General features: G+C 44.6%; 1 non-coding gene across 1 annotated transcript; it reads left to right on the plus strand.

Moving 5' to 3' along the window:
- The first annotated feature begins 13,210 nt into the window (after window positions 1-13,210).
- LOC118152661 (U1 spliceosomal RNA) lies at window positions 13,211-13,373 on the plus strand. Its single transcript, XR_004741390.3, has one exon. It is a non-coding gene; the product is annotated as a U1 spliceosomal RNA (small nuclear RNA).
- Window positions 13,374-20,987: the final 7,614 nt, after the last annotated feature.

Genomic DNA, 20,987 nt, shown 5'->3' on the forward strand with positions numbered 1-20,987 from the left:
AACTAAAGACATGACTATCACCAACTGCTTTTTATGTGCCTCTCTCAGCAGCGCCCCCCCGCTTAGCTGCAGTTCCCCTCAGGTCCGGGTTCAATCTGTCACAATCACCTATGGGACCCGGCACCATCTTAACAGATATCCCCTTGTTCCAAGTACACCCTCAAAATTTCTCTCTCTGCCATGAGACAGCCAGCAGTTCCAGTCCCAGCTATAACACCACAGTAAATGTAAAATCCTCCCTCTACGCACTACCAAGAGGATATTTCTGGTGTAATGGAACCTTACCTAAAATTATTAATGCCTCCTTCCCTTTCCCTTGTGTGCCTGTCACCTTGGTCCCGCAGTTAGAGGTATACGGACAGGCCGAACTTCTATCCCTCCTTCCACCCTCCCCTAATCACGGAGACAGATGAGCAGTCTTCCTCCCAAAGGTCGTTGGTCTCTCTCTAGCATCCTCTCTGGTGGCAGCCGAGCTGGGTAACGGCGCCCTAGGCTACAGTGTCACCTCAGCCACTCAACCAGAGGACAAGCTTTGTGTGGCTATCGAAGCATCAGCTGCCTCCCTGGCCTCCCTCCAGCAACTCAAAAACGTAACTACTAGTAGCCTACTGTCGACTGGAAGCCTTACTGATACCATAAACAGTCCATTGACAAGTACTTATATGTTATATGCGTTGTATACTGTATTCTTACAACAAAGTAAGCCAGAGAAGAGAAAATGTTATTAAGAAAATCATAAGGAAGAGAAGATACATTTACAGTACTATGCTGTATTTATCAATAATACAAGTTTGTTGTGGTCTGTTTACAAGATGAATCATCTGTAGAAAGGGTGATGACTACAGTGCAGAACTCAGTCTATGGTACAGATCAAGCAATTCAACTTTTTCTTGTAATGACATGACTTCCCTCTGCTTTTTGGGAGCACCTCCAGCATCACTAGTGATATTTCATATGCATTCCATTGGGTTATGAAGGGTTTACAGTATTACACTAAACATGATGAAAATACACAAGACTTCAAGAGATCACCTTGTAGTGTGATAGAAAATTGACCAGGGAGAGGAACTGCTCAAAGGGAAATGATTAGCATCACACTTCATATTTTATTATTACTATTATTTTTAGATGAAGTCTCACTCTGGGCGGGGTGGCTCACTCCTGTAATCCCCGCACTTTGGGAGACCAAGGTGGGTGGATCATGAGGTCGGGTGTTGGAGACCAGCCTGGCCAATATGGTGAAACCCCGTCTCTACTAAAAATACAAAAATTAGTCAAGCGTGGTGGCAGGCTACTTGGGAGGCTGAGGGAGGAGTATCACTTGAACCTATGAGGTGGAGGTTGCAGTGAGCTGAGATTGCACCACTGCACTCCAGCCTGGGTGACAGAGTGAGACTCCATCTCAAAATATATATATTTATTTATATAAAGAACAATATATAAAATATATATATATATAAGTATATATAGTTCTTTAAAATAGTGTTTAGACGTATATCATATTTTATTATTTTGCACATTAACGCACTTCTTCAATAACTAAACATCTATGATTCCTTAACATATAAAATAAATATATACATCTTCTAAAAACAGGGTACAAGGCCAGGCAAAGTGGCTTACACCTGTAATCCTAGCACTTTGGGAGCCACAGTGGAAGAATTACATGAGCCCAAGAGTTTGAGACCAGCCTGGGTTACATAGGGAAATCCTGTCTCTACAAAACAATTTTAAGTAAATTAGCTGATCATGGCAGCATGCACCTGTGGTCCCAGCTTCTTGGGTAGCTGAAGTGGGAGGATCATTTGAGCCTTGGAGTTCCAGGCTGCAGTTAGCTATGATTATGCCACTGCACTCCAACCTGGGTGACAGAGTGAGAACCTGTCTCAAAAAAAAAATAATAATAACAAAACACGGTAGAAAAAAATGACTGATATGCTAAAATACTGATGACACATTTAGGTGAAAAGGAAGATTAAAACAAAATGTTCGGTACACTCACATCTTAGTAAAGTATGCCTTGTTACATATGACTAAATGGAAATCCAACAGGAATCTAGTACAAAATCCTAACAATTCCTCCCAGACATGAACTAACAGATACTTTTATTTTCTTCCTTCTGCTTTGCTTGGACTTCTCATATCTTCTAAAACTAAGATTACCTGATTACTTTTATTTCTTTGTTTTTTTTTTTTTTTACTAAGTTTCACTCATTGTCACCAAGGCTGAAGTGCAATAGGGGCCATCTCTGTTCACTGCAACCTCCACCACCCAGGTTCCTTCCTCAACCTCCCAAGTATCTGGAATTACAGGTATGTGTCACCATGCCTGGCTAATTTTTGTATTTTTAGTAGAGACAAGGTTTCACTATGATGGCCTGTCTTGTCTTGAACTCCCGGCTTCAAATGATCCACCCACCTAGGCCTCCCAAAGTGTTTGGGAGGTGTGAGCCACCGAATCTGGCCTAAGATTTTTTTTTTTGAGACGGAGTTTTGCCCTTGTTACCCAGGCTGTAGGGCAATGGCGCGATTTAGGCTCACCGCAACCTCTGCCTCCTGGGTTCAGGCAATTCTCCTGCCTCAGCCTCCTGAGTAGCTGGGATTACAGGCACCCGCCACCATGCCCAGCTAATTTTTTGTATTTTTAGTAGAGACAGGGTTTCACCATGTTGACCAGGATGGTCTCGATCTCTTGACCTCGTGATCCACCAGCCTCAGCCTTCCAAAATGCTGGGATTATAGTTGTGAGCCACGGCGCATGGCCAGATTTTTATTTATTTACTTATTTTTGAGACAGAGTCTTGCTCTGTCACCAGGCTGGAGTGCAGTGGTGCAATCTTCGCTCACTGCAACCTCCCGGTTCAAGCAATTTCCCTGCCTCAGCCTCCTGAGTTGCCCAGCTAATTTTCATTTTGTATTTTAGTAGATACAGGTTTCCCCATGTTGGCCAAAATGGTCTCCATCTCCTGAGGTCATGATCTGCCAACCTCTGCCTCCCAAAGTGCTGGCATTACATGCAAGAGCCACAGCACCTGGCCAGATTATTTTTATAATCAGAGGAAATGTTACTTAAATTTGTGTCAGTCTTTTCAACTCTTCTTGTGGAAATGTTACTAAACGGATAATCAAAAAATGATTGTGACAGAAAAGGTCTTTGCTGCTACATGAGCACATGAAGGCCACTCAATGAGAGAGAAACTCAATTTCTGTGGAGAATGAACTGCAATGACACAGAATAAACTTGAGAATGGGCCGGGTGCAGTGGCTTACGCCTATAATCCCAGCACTTTGGGAGGCTGAGACGGGTGGATCACGGGGTCAAGAGATCGAGACCATCCTGATCAATGAGGTGAAACCCCGTCTCTACTAAAAATACAAAAATTAGCTGGGCATGGTGATGCGTGCCTGTAATCACAGCTACTCGGGAGGGTGAGGCAGGAGAATTGCTTGAACCCAGAAGGCGGAGGTTGCGGTGAGCCGAGATCGTGCCATTGCACTCCAGTCTGGGTAACTACAGCGAAACTCTGTCTCAGAAAAAAAGAAAAAAAAACCCCTGAGAATGACTGGATTTCCTCTGCAGGATAAACCACAGGGGAGTGCACAGCATCCCTGTCACCTGAGGGTGGGGAACACCAGGAGACATGCCAGGGAGGAGGGGGGCAGGGCAGAGCTGGGGGAAAGCTCTGAAAGGTCAGAGCCTGGATTGATCCTGGTCAGATTTCTGACTTCTTTCTGCTCATTCTCTATCAGAGCTGCTCATAATGTTTCCTTTTCTCAGACCCTGGGGCTTAAGTGAGGAATTGTTATTTGACCAGAGACCAGGGTGCACAGGACAAGCACCTGTGTTAAAAGGTGCTGTATCCTAGAACCACAGGGGACACACAGTGGTTTCATTCCATCAAATAAATTCTTTTTGGATGGTGTAAATACAGGATTTGATGAAAAGAGTCCTGAGTTCAAATAATAGAAATTGACAGCAAAACATAGATACAACGGTTTATTTAGTTTGGGGAATTTATTTAGTTTATTTAGGGAGACCTTATATAAGGTCTCCCTCTGTTGCCCAGACTGGAGTGCAATGGCACAATCACGGCTCACTACAACCTCAACCTTCCAGGTTCAAGTGATCCTCCAACCTTAGCTTCCTGAGTACCTGGGACTATAGGCGTTGTCACCACACGTGGCCAATTTGTGTGTGTCTATGTGGAGATGGGGGGGGTTCTCCCTATGTTGCCCAGGCTGGTCTCAAACTCCTGGACTCAAAGGATCTTCCTGCTTGTCTCCCAAAGTGCTAGAATTGCAGGTGTGAGCCACTCTGTCCAGCCCTGAATTCTTTTTTTTTTTTTTTATGGAGATGGGGCTTCACCATGTTGACCAGGCTGGTTGAACTCCTGACCTCAGGTGATCCACCCACCTCCGCCTCCCAACATGCTGGGATTACAGGCATGAGCCATCAAGCCCAGCCCAGCCCTGAATTCTTAAAATTATCTGTATGCTAAGATACAGATTCTGTAGGAGTTGTCACTATCCCACTAACTACAGTCATTTGAATAGAAGGTGCCTGGGGGTGAGGGGTCATCAACTCCAATATCGAATTCAGACAATGCCTATTCCCAGCCCATCTGGCACCAACCCCATAGGCACTCCAAGCCATGGTTGCCAATCCTCTCTGTAGAACACTTGAGAAACTTAGGCCGTGATAAACAGCAGCAGAAAGCTATACTGCAAACAAAACTAATATCAATTGCAAGTGTAAATTTTCCAACTGTCTGACAATAAAAAAAAACAATGTAAATAATAGCAGGAATGTGCTGGGGGTCCTGGCTTATGCCTGTAACCCCAGCACTTTGGGAGGCTGAGGTGGGTGGATCAGTTGAGGTCAGGAGATCCAGATCAGCCTGGCTAACATGGAGAAACCCGGTCTCTACTAAAAAAATACAAAAATTAGCTGAGCATGGTGGCATGTGCTTGTAATCCCAGTTACTATGGAGGCTGAGGCCAATAATCAGTTGAACCCAGGAAGTGGAGGTTGTAGTGAGCTGAGATCGTGCTGCTGCACTCCAGCCTGGGTGACAGAGTGAGACCCTGTCTCCAAAAAATAAGTCAATAATAAATAATAACAAGAGTTAAGAGCTTTTAAAACCATATATGTGAGACTAGGTGTGTTGGCTTATAAGAGCTTTTAAAACCATATATGTGAGACTAGGTGTGTTGGCCTGTAATCCCGGCACTTTGGGAGGCCAAGGTGGGTGGATCATCTGAGGTCAGGAGTTTGAGACCAGCCTGGCCTACATGGTGAAACCCTATCTCTACTAAAAATAGAAAAATTAGCCAAGCATCATGGCGGGTGCCTGTAATCTCAGCCACCCAGGAGGCTGAGGCAGGAAAACCACTTGAGTCCAGGATTCAAATGTTGCAGTAAGTTGAGATTGTGCTATTGTACTCCAACCTGCACAAGAGCAAGATTCCATCTCAAAAACAACAAAATAATAGGCCAGGTGCAATGGCCTCTAATCCCAACCCTTCGGGAGGCCTAGGCAAGTGGATCACAAGGTCAGGAATTTGAGAACAGCCTGACCAACATGGTGAAATGGAGTTTCTACTAAAAATATATAAAAATTAGCCAGGCATGGTGGTGTGCAACTGGAATCCCAGATACTCGGGAGACTGAGGCAGAAGAATCACTTGAACCCAGGAAGCAGAAGCTACAGTGAGCCGAGATCATGCCACTGCACTCCAGCCCAGGTGACAGAAGGTCAAGAGTTCAAGACCAGCCTGGCCAGCTTGGTGGTGAGCACCTGTAGTTCCAGGTACTCTGGAGGCTAAGGCAGGAGAATCACTTGAACCCGGGAGGTGGAGGTTGCAGAGAACCAGAATCACACCACCGCACTCCAGCCTGGGTGACAGACCAAGACTTTGTCTCAAAAAACAATTTTTTTTTCTTGGAGACAAGATCTTACTATGTTGCCCAGGCTGGTCTTGAACTCCTGATCTCAAGGGATCCTCCTCCCTTAGCCTCCCAAAGTGCTAGAAGTGCTGGCATGAGCCCTCACTCATGCCCAGCCAAGAAAAACATTTTTAAAATGAAATGTTACCTATTAATCACCAAGGAGTTAGAATTATTTTCGTATATAGCTGGAAAATATGGTGTTTCTTTAAAAAAAATTAGTGTTTTGTTTTCTCTAGATACCTTTTTTATTTTATTTATTTATTTTTTTTTTTAATTTGAGAGAGAGTCTTGCTCTGTCACCTGGGCTGGAGTGCAATGACATAATCTCAACTCATTGCAACCTTTGCCTCCCAGGTTCAAGTGATTCTTTTGCTTCAGCCTCTGAAGTAGCCAGGACTACAGGCAAGCACCACCATGCCAGGCTAATTTTTGCTTTTTTTTTTTTTTTTGAGTATGGAGTTTCACTTTTGTTACCCAGGCTAGAGTGCAATGGCGCGATCTCTGCTCGCCGCAACCTCCACCTCCTGGGTTCAGGCAATTCTCCTGCCTCACCCTCCTGAGTAGCTGGGATTACAGGCATGTGCCACCATGCCCAGCTAATTTTTTGTATTTTTAGTAGAGACGGGGTTTCACCATGTTGACCAGGATGGTCTCGATCTCTTGACCTCGTGATCCACCCGCCTCGGCCTCCCAAAGTGCTGGGATTACAGGTGTGAACCTTCATGCCCTGCCAACCAACGAGATTTTTATTGATAAGTGGAGAGGTGTGCATGAGGCATCACCAGCCACATGTCAATAGAATCTGGCAGCTCCTTGGATGATTCCAAAGTTGGTCTTAGAGGTAATGAGCCTACCTGCTTGTGAATACGATGCAAACCTCTTTGCATTCCTGCAGAATCGTCTTCCTGTATAAACCATTTCCATTTTATTCCAGAGTCAGCTCTTCTGGGCAGTAGCTTCTTCATTAGTGTTTCTCTGACATCACCCAAGACATCATGGGTATGTCAGATCTTAAGAATATTTAATGTCCTTCAGTCACAGAAGGAGTTTCAATTAATGCCCAAAAAATAGCAACCCAATAATTGTCTCTGAAATGACACTTACCATACTGTCCCATCTGGAAATTTTCTGGTCCAAAATTTAAGTGCTCACCATTAGGCAGCACTCGTGAGCTTTTACCATAGACTCTAGTCTATGGAAATGCAATTTCAGATACAGGTGTCCCTGGGTATCTGTGGGGAATTAGTTATAGGACCCTGCCCCAAAGGGATACTAAAATCTCAAGGGGCTGAAGTATTTTTTTTAAATGGCATAGTATTTGCATATAACCCATGCACATCCTTCTCTGTGTGTTTTTGTTTGATTTTTTTTTTTTTTTAAAGATGGGGTTTCACCATATTGGTCAGGCTGGTCTCAAGCTCCTGACATCAGGTGATCCGCCCACCTCAGCCTCCCAAAGTGCTGGGATTACAGGTGTGAGCCACCGCACCCAGCTGTTTGATTGTTTTTTGAGGGGGAGTCATGCCCTGTTGCCTAGGCTAGAGTGCAGGGGTATGATCTCGGCTAACTGCAATCTCCGCCTCCCAGGTTCCAGTGATTCTACTGCTTCAGCCTCCCAAGTAGCTGGGACTACAGGTGCCTGCCACCATGCCTGGCTAATTTTGTATTTTTAGTAGCAATGGGGTTTCACCATGTTGCTAGGCTGGTCTTGAACTCCTGGCTTCATTGCAGGCATGAGCCACCGAATCTGGCCTAAGATTATTTTTTTAATTAATTAATTTATTTATGAGACAGGGTCTTGCTCTGTCACCATGCTGTAGTGTAGTGGCACGATCTTTACTCACTGCAATCTCGTGAGTTCAAGCAATTTCTCTGCTTCAGCCTCCTGAGTAGCTGGGACTATGGGCCTGTGCCACCATGCCTGGCTAATTTTTATTGTTTACATTTGTTCTGGAAAATCTTACCTGACAAGAAACCGAAGTGGCACTTGTCAGGGGATCAGAGGAACACACTGTATTACACCGTCGGGCCCAGAGGGGTTCTCACTCAAAAAGTCTGGAACCTGGCTAAGAAAAGTACACAATTTTTATAGGTAAAGGGGCAGGGGAAGTAACTCAGGACCTTAGGCAATGCAGCAGGTTTTAGACAACGAGGCAGTTTCTCTAAAGATTTTCCAGTTAGTAAGCAATAAGGTGAAGTAAAGAAGCAGAACGAGGCAGTTACTAACAAAAATAGGGACAGTTTCAAAAATAGGGAGGATTGCTGACAACATGCTGACAAAATCCTGGGCAAAATTTCCACTTCATCCCCCCTTTTGATGCTCCCTTATGGATATTAGGGAGCATCACCTTCTACACCCTGGTGTCTGTACTTAGTGGCTTGTACCCTCGGAGGGCTAAAACTGCGTATTTGTTTTCCTAATAACCGTGACTTCAATGAAGCTTCAGAGCATGTTAATTAAGCAAGGGCCAAAGACTAAAAGGATAATATGGCAACAAGGGGTCCCATCAGTGGGAGGAGCCATGGTGCCCAATTCCAGTCCATGAGTCTGAGAGGTGCTGAGGAGGGAGACCCAGGCGTTTGGGATTCCCTCCCTCTCTGTCATCCACTGTGCATCTCAATAAAACAGAGAGCAAGCCAGCTGGCGCCTCCTGAATCTCCTTCCTGAAAACAACAGGCTAGGCCTTGGGGAAACTCTCCAGAAGGCACTATTTTTACTTAAAACAAGATCAAACCAGAAACCTTTTCACATGTGAGTCCCAAAACTGTAAACCGGAACCCTTTCATATGTAATTCCCGAAACTGTAAACAGAGACCTTTTCACATGTAAGTTCTAAAACTGTAAATCGGAACCCTTTCATACCTAATTCCTGAAACTGTAAAGAGACCTTTTCACATGTGAGTCCTAAACTATGAACCTAAGATTCTTCCACATTTAACATCTAGAGAGTATAAGCCTATATAAAGGCTGAACCTCCCTTTGTTAGAGGAGCTTGGCTGTTAGGCACCTATGCCACCTTGCTCTCAGCTGAAATAAATTTCTTTCTCCTGTATTCGGTGTCCGAGAGATCCTTTCCCACGGCCACTCCTGCTACAGTGTTGTCTAATTTCAGAGGACCTTTCAGTTAGCCATAGGGCTGTATCGTGTACCATTCCCAGCTGGGTGGTGTAGAAGCAACATTCCTCTCCCTGAAAAGCGCATAGTCCTCCTTCCTCGGCAGTAATGAGGTCCAGGCCTCACCAATTCTGAAGTGTGACTGCCACAAGAAAGTCTATTTGAGACTGGAGGGTAAGAAAGGACCTTGCCATGTCCTCCAGACTGCCCGAGAGGTCTTTAGAGAGGGCATGGTAGTTAGACAAGGAGGTAGGCAGCCCTGCTATTCCTGTCCCAGTTGCTACAGCTATTCCCAATCCCACAAGTAAGGTTTTAGTTGTATGGTCCATAGTGGTGGGACTTGAGTGTTTTGGAGACTGGAAGATTTTCCCCCTGGGGCAATGCCAATTTTGGGGGACAGGAAGACCAGTGTACAGATATCAGTCCAGTTAGTGGGGAGACATAAGTAGGTTGAGGTTCCACATATAAAAAATATGCCTTGGTTATTCAGGCAAAATTGGTGGTATATACTAAAGAGAGGCACTAGTTTGTTATTGTCATTTTCCCACACGTTTAGGGTATTGGCCAGTGTAGCTCCAGTAAAGGGTCAGTAAGGGCCGCTTAGGGAGACTTGAGAGGCCCCCTTAGTCCTATTTTCCCACTGGAGGAAGAATCATTTGGCGTCAACCAGAATCCATTTGGATGAATGATGGAAGGTTGGCACAAGGAGACATTCAATTGTGGGAGGTGAGCTACAAGGAGTCCATGGGTGCATAGCTACACATGGGCTGTGTCTGCCATTGCAGAAGTGTGAATTTTTGTTGAGTAGTTTCTCAGGGCTTAGTAGGGCCCCTGTGCTGGGTAATGAGGAAAAGCGAACATGGTTCCTGAAAGAGACTTCCTGAACAACGTGGAAGCTTGCATAGTCACAAGGAATTTTATTTTACTTTATTTTTTTTATTTTTTTGAGACGGAGTTTCGCTCTTGTTACCCAGGCTGGAGTGCAATGGTGCGATCTCGGCTCACGGCAACTTCCGCCTCCTGGGTTCGGGCAATTCTCCTGCCTCAGCCTCCTGAGTAGCTGGGATTACAGGCACGCACCACCATGCCCAGCTAATTTTTGTATTTTTAGTAGAGACGGGGTTTCACCATGTTGACCAGGATGGTCTCGATCTCTTGACCTCGTGATCCACCCGCCTCGGCCTCCCAAAATGCTGGGATTACAGGCGTGAGCCACCACGCCCGGCCTGTAGTCACAAGGAATTTTAAGTTGTAAAGTGTAGTTACACTGGTGAGGCTGCACATACCCTAAGGGTGTGTCTGATGGCAGGTTGCACTGGATACATATGGGGGCCTGGAATGTTCACTCTGTGCTAGTGGCTATGGGCCCATGCACAGGCTGGCCATTTGATGGGCCTGTGAAATTATTTGTGTAGAACCGTAGGAGGCTGAGTGCCCATCCTACTAAAGTGGTTTTTGTTGTTTCAGAGATTGGAAACTGGGCTAGGGCTTGCGGGGTCAGAGGCCCTGAAATAGCCTGGCTTTCATATTTAGGGTGATGATACATGCTGGTGGTGACCCAGGCTTTTGTTGGGACTGGGACTGCAGCATATGCTGCATCAGAGAGAGAGATACATAACAGTCTTTGGCTGGGTTGGATGAGTTCGGTTTAGCAATGAATGAGTTCGGTTGAGGTAGCCTGGGTTGGTTGGTAGTAGGGGGTGTGCGATGGTACTGGGCGGCCGGAATGGCAGGATGGGTAGGACAAGTATCCAAGTCATTATGGACAAAGCAGAAAGTGGCATGTTACACTAAGCAGGGACAAGAAATGTCCTCTAGGGGATGGCAGCAGCAACAGCACAGTAACAAACCAGCAAGTATTGCCAAAATAGCACCAAGTATTAAGATTTCAGTCTGCATTTACTTATTTGATGAAGATTCCTCAAGCTTCAGCCATGGGTTGACTAGTCAGCCTCCAGTAGTGTGACTAGAGCAAGGCTTGACGAGTTCTCAGGATTCAGCTCCCTGGAGTGTGACTTCCATTGGGTGCCAAGGGTCTGGAGCATCAGAGCAGCTCACACTGTCTCCTTTTCTCAGACCCTAGGGTTTAAATGAGGAGCTGTTATTTAACAGAGACCAGGGTGCACAGGACAAGCACCTGTATTAAAAGGTGCTGTATCAGCTGAACTCAGTGGCCCATACTTGTAATCCCAGCACTTTTGGTGCCTGAGGCAGGCAAATCACAAGGTCAGGAGTTCCAGACCAGTCTGGCCAATATAGTGAAACCCCATCTCTACTAAAATGCAAAAATTAAGGCCGGGCACGGTGGCTCATGCCTATAATCCCAGCACTTTTGGAGGCCGAGGCGGGTGATCATGAGGTCAAGAGATTGAGACCATCCTGGTCAACAAGGTGAAACCCCGTCTCTACTACAAATACAAAAAAAAAATTAGCTGGGCATGGTGGTGCGCACCTGTAGTCCCAGCTACTCGAGAGGCTGAGGCAGGAGAATTGCTTGAACCCAGAAGGCGGAGGTTGCGGTGAGCCAAGATCGTGCCATTGCACTCCAGTCTGGGTAACAACAGCGAAACTCCATCTCAAACAAACAAACAAACAAACAAAATATGTACAAAAATTAGCTGAGCATAGAGGCGCACACCCGGTTCTTGGCAGGCTGAGGCAGAAGAATTGCTCAAATCCAGGAGCCAGGGGTTGCAGTGGGTAGAGATTTATGCCATTGAACTCCAGCCTGTTGGACAAAATGAGACTCTGTCTCAAAAAAAATAAAATAAAATGAAGGTGCTGCATCTTAGAACCACAGGGGACTCGCAGTGGTTTCATTTCATCAAATAAATTACTTTTGGATGGTGTAATACAGGATTTGATGAAAAGAGTCTTAAGTTCTAATTTTGATAGGAAGACATAGAAACAACACTTTATTTTGTCTTTGACATAGGGTCTCCCTCTGTTGCCCAGACTGGAGTGCAGTGGCATAATCAGGACTCATCAACCTCAACCTCCCAGGTTCAAGTGATCTTCCCACCTTAGCTTCCTGAGTAGCTGGGAATATAGGTGCTGTCACCACACCTGGCTATTTTTATTTTTTGGTGGAGATGAAGTGTTGCCCAAGCTGATCTGGAGCTCCAGGACTCAAAACGATCTGCCTGCTTGAGTCTCCCAAAATGCTGGAATTGCAGCTGTGAGCCAACAAGCCCAGCCTTGAATTCTTAAAATTATCTGTAGCACGTGTGAATAGAGTTTGTGAACTGTACAAGAACGTTAAAGTCATAATCGGCATGCACCTTAGAATCTTGTAGCAGAGTTAGGCTTTTGCAGGAATCTCAGCCAGACAGTAAATATTCCCCAAACAATGACTCTTTTCAGGGCCTTGTGCTGTATACAAAGATACAGATTCCTTAGTAGTTGTCCATATCCCATTAACGATGATCATTTGAATAGAATGACCTGGGGGTGAGGGGTCATCAGTTCCAGTATCTAATTCAGACAATGCTGACCCCCAGGCCATCTGGCACCAACCCCATTTGCACTCTAAGCTGTTGTTACCAATTCTCCCTGAGCAACACTTTAGAAACATAGTCCCTGGTAAAGAATAGCAGAAAGCTACACTACAAGTAAAATTAAATATCAATTCCAAATGTAAACTTTCTTATTGTTTGACGATAAAAAAAATACAATTTAAATAATAGCAGGAATGGGCTGGGCAGGGTGGCTCATGCCTGTAGCCCCAGGACTTCGGAAGGCCCAGATAGGCAGCTCACTTGAGATCAGGCGGTTGAGGCCAGCCTGGCTAACCTGGTAAAACCCGGTCTCTACTAAAAAACTACAAAAATTACCCAAGTGCACCTGTAATCCAGTTACTCAGGAGGCTGAAGCCTGAGAATCACTTGAACCCAGAAAGCAGAGTTTGCAGTAAGCTGTGATTGTGCTACTGCACTCCAGCCTGGGACACAGAAAGACACCCTGTCTCCCATAAATAATACCAAGAGTGAAGAGCTTAGAAAAACAGATATATGTGTGGGTGGGCACGGTGGCTTGTGCCTGTAATATCAGCACTTTGGGAGGCCAAGGCGTGTGGTTAACCTGAGATCAGGAATTTGAGACCAGCCTGGCCAACATGGTGAAACCCCGTCTCTACTAAAAACACAGAAATTACCTGGCAGGGGAGATACCATGATCACAAAGGTGGTTTCCCAGGGCAATGCTCATCCATTGCATTCTGGATGTGCTGACCACTGCAAATTCCCCAAATGTGAAAAATTCGACTGCATAATTTGTGGTGGGGGGGGACTGTGTTCGAGCTTTCCCTAGATAACAAATAAACATAAATGAATAAATTAACCAGGTGTTATATGAATAAATTAACCAGGTGGTACCTGCCTGTAGTTCCAACTACTTGGGAGGCTGAGTGAGGAGAATTGCTTGAACCCAGAGGCAGAAGTTGCACTGAGCTGAGAACATGCCACTGCACTCCAGCCTGGGCAACAGAGCAAGACTTCATATTAAAAAAAAAAAAAAAAAAGGCTGGAAATTTTTGTTTCTTTAAAAATAAAGATAGGGGTCTTGCTTTGTCAACCAGGCTGATGTCCAGCTCCTCACCTCAAGTGATCCTCCTGTCAGCCTCCCAAAGTGTTGGGATTACAGGTATGAGCCACCACACCTGGAAACATTTGCACCTGACCTAGGAGATTGTATTAAGTGTCTCTAAAGTTCTTTTACATTCTGAGCTGGGCGCTGTGGCTCATGCCAGTAATCCCAGCACTTTAGGAAGCCAAAGGAGGCAGATCACGTAAGGTCAGAAGTTTGAGACCAGCCTGGCCCACATGGTGAAACCCCATCTCTACTACAAATATAAAAATTAGCCAGGCATGGCGGTGTGCATCTGTATACCGCCACTCAGGAGGCTGAGGCAGAAGAATCGCTTGAACCCAGGAGGCAGAGGTTGTGCAGCGAGCTGAGATCTCTCACCATTGCACTCCAGCCTGGAAGACAAGAGCAAAACTCTGTCTCAAAAAAAAAAGTAACCGGGCACGGTGGCTCAAGCCTGTAATCTCAGCGCTTTGGGAGGCCAAGGCAGGTGAATCATGAGGTCAAGAGATCGAGACCATCCTGGTCAACATGGTGAAACCCCGTCTCTACTAAAAACACAAAAAAAAATTAGCTGGGCATGGTGGCGCATGCCTGTAATCTCAGCTACTCAGGAGGCTGAGGCAGGAGAATTGCCTGAACCCAGGAGGCGGAGGTTGTGGTGAGGCAAGATTGTGCCATTGCACTCCAGTCTGGGTAACAAGAGCGAAACTCCGTCTCAAAAAAAAAAAGTATTTTATGTTCTGTCTTTATTCATCCATTCTATAGAAATCAAAATTGGATATTACAGGGATGTTTTAGACAAGAAACTGGAATAAGTGGACCCATTCTCCAAGAATGGACTTTATGCCTGTAGCCAAAAGTTTGCAAAGTGAGACAGGACAAGGGGGCTCACACCTGTAGTCCCAAGTAATAAGGAGTCTAAGATAGGAGGATCACTCCAGCCCAGAAGATTGATGATGCCTTCATCTGAGACTGCAGCACTACACTTCATGCATTCCAGCCTGAATGACACAGTAAGACTCTATCTCAAAAAAAAAAATTAATAATAGCAAAGTGAATATGCTCCTGTTTACGGCTGGGTGGGGTGGCTCACTCCTGTAAACCCCACACTTTGAGAGACTGAGGTGGGTGGATCACGAGGTCAGGAGTTCGAGACCAGCCTGGCCAATATGGTGAAACCCCCTCTCTACTAAAAATACAAAAATAAGTCAGGCGTGGTGGCACGCTCCTGTAGTCTCAGCTACTCAGGAGGCTGAGGGAGGAGAATCACTTGACCCTGTGAGGTGGAGGTTGCACTGAGCGTAGATTGCACCACTGAACTCCAGCCTGGGTGACAGAGTGAGACTCCATCTCAATATATAGATATATATACAGTGATTTCCCTGCCTCAGCCTCCTGAGTAGCTGGGACTACGGGCACGTGCCACCACGTCCAGCTAATTTTTATTTTGTATTTCAGTAGATACGGTTTCACCATGTTGGCCAGGATGGTCTCGATCTCCTGACGTCATGATCTGCCTACCTCTGCCTCCCAAAATGCTGGCATTACATGCAAGAGCCACAGCACCTGGCCAGATTACTTTCATAGTCAGAGGAAATGTTACTTAAGTTTGTGTCAGTCTTTTCAACTCTTCTTGTGGAAATGCTACTAAATGGATAATCAAGAAATGATTGTGATAGAAAAGGCCTTCGGTGCTACATGAGCACATGGAGGCCACTCAAAGAGAGAGAAACTCAGTTTCTGTGGAGAATGGACTGCAGTGACACAGAATAAACCTGGGAATGACTGAATTTCCTCTGCAGAATAAACCACAGGGGAGTGGACAGCACCCCTGTCACCTGAGGGTGGGGAACACCAGGAGACATGCCAGGGAGGAGGGGGGCAGGGCAGAGCTGGGGGAAAGCTCTGAAAGGTCAGAGCCTGGATTGATCCTGGTCAGATTTCTGACTTCTTTCTGCTCATTCTCTATCAGAGCTGCTCATAATGTTTCCTTTTCTCAGACCCTGGGGCTTAAGTGAGGAATTGTTATTTGACCAGAGACCAGGGTGCACAGGACAAGCACCTGTGTTAAAAGGTGCTGTATCCTAGAACCACAGGGGACACACAGTGGTTTCATTCCATCAAATAAATTCTTTTTGGATGGTGTAAATACAGGATTTGATGAAAAGAGTCCTGAGTTCAAATAATAGAAATTAACAGCAAAACATAGATATAACGGTTTATTTAGTTTTTGAGATAAGGTCTCCCTCTGTTGCCCAGACTGGAGTGCAATGGCACAATCACAGCTCACTGCAACCTCAATCTTCCAGGTTCAAGTGATCCTCCAACCTTAGCTTCCTGAGTACCTGGGACTCTATCCGTTGTCAGCACACCTGGCCAATTTGTGTGTGTCTGTGTGGAGATGGGGGGCGGGCCTCCCTACGTTGCCCAGGCTGGTCTCAAACTCCTGGCCTCAAGCGATCTGCCTGCTTGGGTCTCCCAAAATGCTAGAATTGCAGGTGTGAGCCACCCTGTCCAGCCCTGAATTCTTAATTATCTGTAGCACATGTGAATACAGTTTCTGAACTGTATAAGAACTTTAAAGTCATCATCCGCATTCACCTGAGAATCTTGTAGCAGAGTTAGGCATTTGTAGGAATCTCAGCCAGCCAGTAAATATTCACTGAGTGCTGACTCTTTTCCAGGCCCTGAGCTGTTTGCAAAGATGCAGATTCTGTAGTTGTCACTATCCCACTAACTACCGTCATTTGAATAGAAGGTGCCTGGGGGTGAAGGTTCATCTACTCCAATATCTAATTCAGACAATGCCTACTCCCAGCCCATCTGGCACCAACTTCATAGGCACTCCAAGCCATGGTTGCCAATCCTCTCTGCAGAACACTTGAGAAACTTAGGCTGTGATAAACAGCAGCAGAAAGCTATACTGCAAACAAAGCTAAATATCAATTGCAAATGTAATTTTTCTAATTGTCTGACAATGAAAAAAATACATAAGTAATAGCAGGAATGTGCCGGGGTTCCTGGCTTATGCCTGTAACCCCAGCACTTTGGGAGGCTGAGGTGGGCAGATCACTTGCGGTCAGGAGGTCCAGACCAGCCTGGCTAATATGGCGAAACCTGGTCTCTACTAAAAAAATACAAAAATTAGTTGAGCATTGTGGCATGCACCTGTAATCTCAGCTCCTCTGGATGCTGAGGCAGGAAAATCACTTGAGCCCAGGAATCAGAGGTTGCAGTGAGCTGAGATTGTGTCATTGCACTCCAGCCTGGGCAAGAAGAGCAAGATTTCATCTTAAAAACAAAGAAAATAGGTTAGGCGCAATGGCTCACACCTGTAATCACAAAACTTTAGGAGGCCTAGGAGGGCAGATCACAAGGTCAGGAGTTTGAGACCAGTCTGGTCAACATGGTGAAACCCCGTTTCTACTAAAAATATGTAAAAATAAGCTTGGCGTGGTGGCGCGTAACTGGAATCCCAGATACTCAGAAGGCTGAAGCAGGGGAATAGCTTGAATATGGGAGGAATCGTTCAGAGTGCGGGAGAAGAGGTAAGCACAGTGAAACCAGGTAGGAATTAGCACCCAGGAGAAGGAAACAGCAACAACTTGGAACCAACATCAAGAAAATGGTAAGCACCCCTTAGGTATGTCAGGATCAAGTGAAATAAAAGGTGAAATGCTGCCAACTTCTTAGAAAAGGGGGAATAATTACTTTTAAGTTACATAAAATACTAAATTATTGGATTCTTTGCATTTTATTTTGAAAATTAAAAAAATACAAGTAGAATGCACTAAAACTGGACTGAAATTACAAATGAAGACAAAAAATTTATGAAAAAATATAGACTGAGGTAAACTATTGAACAATTATTTAAATGAGGCATATGAGAAATAGTCAAACACATTAGTGGAACCAGATAAAGAAGCAATCCAGGCCAGGCACGGTGGCTCACGCCAAAAATCCCAGCACTTTGGGAGGTCGAGGCAGGTGGATCATGAGGTCAAGAGATCGAGACCATCCTGGGCAACAAGGTGAAACCCCGTCTCTACTAAAAATACAAAAATTAGCTGGGCATGGTGGTGTGCGCCTGTAGTCCCAGCTACTCGGGAGGCTGAGGCAGGAGAATTGCTTGAACCCAGAAGGCGGAGGTTGCGGTGAGCCGAGATCGTGCCATTGCCCTCCAGTCTGGTAACAACAGCAAAACTCAGTCTCAAAAAAAAAAGAAGCAATCCAGAGTTGGATCCAAATAAATATAAGAATTTAATGCAGTAGGAGGTTTGTCTTTCAAACTAAGAGTGGAATCATAGCTTATTTAACAAATTGTGTTGAAACAACTAGATAGTTACCTAGGCTAAAAAAGTAAATTGGGATCGAGACCATCCTGGTCAACATGGTGAAACCCCGTCTCTACTAAAAATACAAAAATTAGCTGGGCATGGTGGTGCTCGCCTGTAGTACCAGCTACTCGGGAGGCTGAGGCAGGAGAATTGCTTGAACCCAGGAGGCGGAGGTTGTGGTGAGCCAAGATCCTGCCATTGCACTCCAGTCTGGGTAACAACAGCGAAACTCCGTCTCAAATAAAAACAAAAGTAAATTGGGTTGCCATCTCATTCTTTATGTAAAAATTGTACATGAATCTAAAAACTAAATATGAAAAGTAAAACCACAGAAGTACTATAACATGGGAGAACACTGTGTTATCTCAGAGGAGGAAAGGAAATTTTAATCAATACAAAAAAATACCCAGAAGACATAAAATATTTATATAGATAAATTTGATAATATAAAAATTACATAAATTCTGCATGTTAAAAAAAAAAAACCAAAAAGTCAAAAACCAGTATGACAATGAACCAATTTTCTTCATATAGAAATAATTTCTGGCCTGGCACGGTGGCTCACGCCTATAATCCCAGCATTTTGGGAGGCTGAGGCAGGTGGATCACGAGGTCAAGAGATCGAGACCATCCTAATCAACAAGGTGAAACACCATCTCTACTAAAAATACAAAAATTAGCTGGGCATGGTGGCGCGCGCCTGTAGTCCCAGGTGCTCAGGAGGCTGAGGCAGGAGAATTGCCTGAACCCAGGAGGTAGAGGTTGCAGTGAGCAGAGATTGCGCCGTTACAGTCCAGCCTGGGTAACAAGAGCGAAACCATCTCAAAAAAAAAAAAGCTCTTTTATGTTCTGTCTTTATTCGTCCATTCTATAGAAATCAAAATTGGATATTACAGGGACGTTTTAGACAAGAAACTGGAATAAGTGGACCCACTCTCCAAGAATGGTCACCTCATGTTCTCACTCCTAAGTGGGTGTTGAACAATGAGAACACATGGACACAGAAGGGGAACATCACACACCGGGACCTGGGGGTGGGAGGCCAGGGGAGGAATAGCAGGGGGTGGGGGGATTGGGGAGGGATAGCATTAGGAGAAATACCTAATGCAGATGACTAGGCAATTGATGCAGCAAACCACCACCATGGCACATGTATACCTATGTAACAAACCTGCACGACCTGCACATGTACCCCAGAACTTAAAGTATAATAAAAAGTAATAATTGTAAGGTTGATTGCCAAGTTAAACGAGAAAACGGAGACCGGAGTAAAAATGTAAAAGCCAATTTATTCAGCTCCCAGGCGAGTTTCTATGGTCCAGGAAAGGGGCCAGAGAAGTCACGCTTCTCTTCTTAGGGCGTGGGGTTGTATAGGGAGTGGAGTAGTTGATTGGCTGCAGGGAAAACAAAGCAGAAGTAGTTTCATTGGTTATGAAGGAACTGGGCAGGATGAGGTGAGCGGTCATTGGCAGCCAGTGGGGGCTACTGGCAAGTGGGCTGGTTGAGGACGTATGGAGCAAGCTGCCATAGGGCAGGTCTTGGCGGGATTTTTTAAATTTCGGAGGGGCCCAGTGCATAGTTTGCTGATTAAGTGCAGGACTGAGATTGGAATGCGGAAATGGGTGTGGGGAGCCCGCGTGGAGAGGCCAGATGCTGAGTAATGCACCTAGAATGATGAGGTAGTTTTCAGGCACGGAGAGGAATGGGTGTGTCCATTTGGCCCCCCGGCGAGGCAACCTTACAATAATAATAATAAAATAAATGTTTCTGCTAGATAAAAAAATATGTTTTTTGAGAACTATTGAACAGCATGGTGATTATAGTTGATAATGAATTGTATTTCAAAATTGCTAAAAGTATATATTTCAAATGTTCTCACCACAAAATATAAGTATTCACATGTTAAACATAATTAGCTTGATTTAATCATTCTATATTATAAACATATATCACATTGTACCCTATAAATATATAATTTGTCAATTTACAATAAAATTTTAAAATGTAATGAAAAAACACTTTTTATCTAGCAGATCGACAAAGATGAAAAAGTTTGATAATATAGAGAGTTGACAAGAGTGCCTATGCAGACAGCTTCCTCATATCTTACTGTTTGGAAAGTAGATTTGCTCAACTCTAAATGCAGCAATATGTAATATTAGTTAAATGCATATATTTTTGGACACACAATTTCAATTCTAGAAATTTATTCCATAGAGATATGTTCATGTACTCATTTACTATTGCTGCTAGAAAAAAATCACCACAAATATAACAGTTTAAAATAACACAAATTTATTATCTCAGTTGCTATAGGTCAGAAATCTGAGTGGGCTTGCATGGGTTCTCTACTCACGTTCCAAGGTCAAAATCAAGGTGGTAGCCAACTGGGTTCTTACCTGAGGCCTCTGGAGAAAAATCCACTTCCAGTTCATTTAAGTAGTTTTCAGAATCCAATTCCTTGATTGGCTGTAGGACTGAGGTCCTTATTCCCTCACCAGTGGTCAGCTCCCTGAAATTGCTCACATTTCTTCTTCTATGGCACCTTCCAGCCTCAAAGCAGCCATGGCCCACCAAATCCTTCACAGGTGTTAAGTAACTTTTATTTCCTCTTTTGCCTTCTTCTGTTCTTTCAGTGGCTCATGTGATTACCTTGGGTCTACTTAGATAATTCAGTATAATCTCCCTATTTTAATGTCAACTGATTACTAACCTTAGTTACATCTACAGAGCAACCCTTGCCAAGTAGCATAACATAGTCACAGGCAGGATATCACAACATAGTTACAGTTTCTAGGGATTTGTGCAGGACATCTTTGGGAGGGCATTTTAGAATTCTGCCTACCATAAGATATTGATTGCATTATTGTTTTTAGTGTTGGGTGAAGGGAAACAAAGAACAACCCAAATATCTATCAGTGTTTATGGCACTGGTTAATGATAGAGCACTATATGTACTAAAATACAAAGCTCCAAGATATAGTGTTAAGTAAAAAAG

Source organism: Callithrix jacchus, chromosome 3, assembly GCF_049354715.1.
Source record: "Callithrix jacchus isolate 240 chromosome 3, calJac240_pri, whole genome shotgun sequence".
Lineage (NCBI taxonomy): Eukaryota > Metazoa > Chordata > Mammalia > Primates > Cebidae > Callithrix > Callithrix jacchus.